General features: G+C 42.6%; 1 protein-coding gene and 1 long non-coding RNA gene across 4 annotated transcripts in view; both read right to left on the bottom strand.

Moving 5' to 3' along the window:
* The window catches only part of LOC109305201, a 13,250-nt gene extending 13,165 nt beyond the window's left edge, over positions 1-85 (bottom strand). The window contains exon 1 of the long non-coding RNA XR_002099590.1: positions 4-85. This is a non-coding gene — a long non-coding RNA (uncharacterized LOC109305201). The remainder of the gene's footprint in view (positions 1-3) is intronic.
* ASAP1 (ArfGAP with SH3 domain, ankyrin repeat and PH domain 1) overlaps positions 1-2,688 on the bottom strand; it is a 368,280-nt gene that overhangs the window by 231,655 nt on the left and 133,937 nt on the right. The window lies entirely within an intron of this gene.

Genomic DNA, 2,688 nt, shown 5'->3' on the forward strand with positions numbered 1-2,688 from the left:
TACTCTTATGATATAGGTAGTTATTAAGCAGCTATATTAATGAAAAATGCCATGGTGGAATGGAAAGGGAAAGGAACGAACGAGGGAATGATTCCCTTGCACGGCTTGTCCTTTGGGACTGGGCTGGGGTCTTTGCGATAGCATACTGATAGAGAGAGACCAGACCGAACAAGCATAGGCAGGTGTAAGTGACAAGGATTTTGGGACAACCATGACCAGGGGAGACTTCCAGACAGGTCAGAACTGCCCAATGAGAGTCCGGGGACTGGGGAGCTCAGGTGGTTCACATGCGCCTCCTGCTGTAACACATTAGCAAAGACATTTTAGGGGGTAAATTGGTATTTGACTCCCTCTACTGATATCTGCACGAAATGACACACAGGGGCTTAACTCGCTCAAAAGCACCATTAGTGCAAACATGAATGCTATGTCATGCAAACAAAAATACACGGCACCAAAAAAAAAAGCCACGTTTATATTTTCAAGTGGTCTAAATTAAATCCCGTGTTGTCTACACACACCCTTAGTTACCATTTGCAGTGTTGATGCTTCTAGCTAAGCTGAAGAAACTCTAGGAGTCTCAGTCATCACTGGTGAAGATATATTCCAAATCACATATTTGAGAGAAGGAAAATTTATGCAGATTAAGAACAGCTGATACAGATGAATAGTGTGAATGAATATTTCTATCTTTTTAAGCCTGCATCATTTTTCTTTACATCTCAGATAGCTGGTTTATTCAGTCAAAATGGTTGCAGATACTCATTGTTAATAAGACTCTTATCATGTTTCTCAAAACTGGTATAGGAGACAGTACAAGAAACCTTATTTTAAAAAGGACTGTATTTAAAAAAAAAACAAACGCTAGACTCTGCTTTACTCTCATGGACTCCAACTCTCCTAGTACATTAAATACTGTTTGTAACAATGGTTTGTGTGAACTAAGAGAGCCAGGAAATTTAAAAAATTAACACTGGTGACATTATACCTGAATTATGTTCTTGCAGTTTTTCATTTTACAAAGATGAGCTTAAAATCCCTGTCTTAGCAGGTTTGGAGAGAAAAAAATCAAGCTAGAGCAATAAAAAAAAGGTATTTATTACTTTTAATTCTCCCCCTCTACCAAAGGAAACTGCCATTTCCATTCTTGGAACATTATCTGCTATAAAAGGTGATTGAGAATCTTGTACTGTAGGTGTTGCATTTTCACTGACTGGTGTTCCTGCATCCTGACCTCTGGTTTCTATTCCATCCCATCCAGGAAGAGCACAGACCAACTGCAGATGCTTCCTAAGCCTGAAGAAGCGTGTTTGTACCCAAAAGCTTGCAAAGAAGAATTTCTCCGTCTATTTTAGTTGGTCTAATAAAAGATACCGGATGTACCCAAAGAACCTTGTCTGTCTGTAGGTATTATTATGTTTTTCCTTTACATGCATTCTTATGGATTTTCCCCCTTTTGCTGATCTGTATAGTGTCTATATTCTGTGTATGTGGAGGAGGCACAGTAAAAAGAAAACATATTTGCTAAACTCTCACATTTTTAGCATTAAAAAAAGGAACTCCTGAGTTCCACTCTACTGTTAACATACTACAACGCTGAGTTTAATGAAACTGGTTGTTGTGCTAGGTGCTCTCCAGTGAAAGAAAATTAATGGGCAAGCAAAATTTTCCGAGGTGAAGGTTTATTGCTGTTACTGCTGCAGGGCTATGTAAACAGTCATTTAACTGTCAGTACCAGTATTCTCCTGACTGGCTGTTTGTTAACAGCTTTGTCATCTACTGCTTCAATGCAGTACGATACACATGAAAACCTTTTGTTGTGCATGAGCGATTTTAGATATTAGGTATATTTGTGCATCTTTGTTTTCCTTTTGCTCTCTGGTTTATTTCTGGAACTGAATATTTTAACTTTAGATTGTGCTGGAGTGAGACGCACAAGACATGCTGACATGTAATATTAATGCAACACAAACTCTGGTACAGTTCGCGCTGGAGTTTACTGCTCCCAGGTGCAGCATTTACACATGTACCTGGGACTGCAGCACACAGCCCCAGCTAACAGAGGGTGTGGGGGGTCAGCTTGCCAACCCAGGGTTGCTCCCCTCTGGCTCAACGGGGCTGGCTGGAGCACAAGTTTGCTACTGTGCGGGGATAACCAGCAGGCAGTCCCCGCACTGTAGCGCCCTCATGGCCCAGCCAGCCCTGGGTCACTGTCTACATGTGCGTTGAAACGGAATAAATAACTCTGCCATAGGATAGTACTTGTGTTGGGCTGTGCCATCATATGGTGGAGCCAATTAGTTTATTCTGTTTAACTTTATTTCTGTTTTCAACATTGCTCTGCAGAAGGTTTGAAGCTTAACATGCTTGATTAATCAGAAAAAATAATTGTGCTTGGATATAATATTGATTTAGCAGAAACCAGTCTATAGCTCATGAACACTGCATGTCTCCCAAGGCTGGGGGGGGCATGACGACTGCTAGCATGCAACAGCATGGGCATGGTGGCAGTGAGTAGGGAACTCCCGCAGGCAGCCATGGCAGTGTTGGCAGTGGGGGGGAGAGTGGTGAGCGCTAGCCGGCAATTGGTGACCACCTGCAGACGCCACCGGCTGCACTAGTGGCAGCCAGCAGTGATTGGCAACTGCCCACAAACACCATCAGCAGTGTCAGCGAAGGGGGGGGGGG

This window comes from Gavialis gangeticus, unplaced genomic scaffold, assembly GCF_001723915.1.
Source record: "Gavialis gangeticus isolate Ggan-Ray unplaced genomic scaffold, GavGan_comp1, whole genome shotgun sequence".
Taxonomy (NCBI): domain Eukaryota; kingdom Metazoa; phylum Chordata; order Crocodylia; family Gavialidae; genus Gavialis; species Gavialis gangeticus.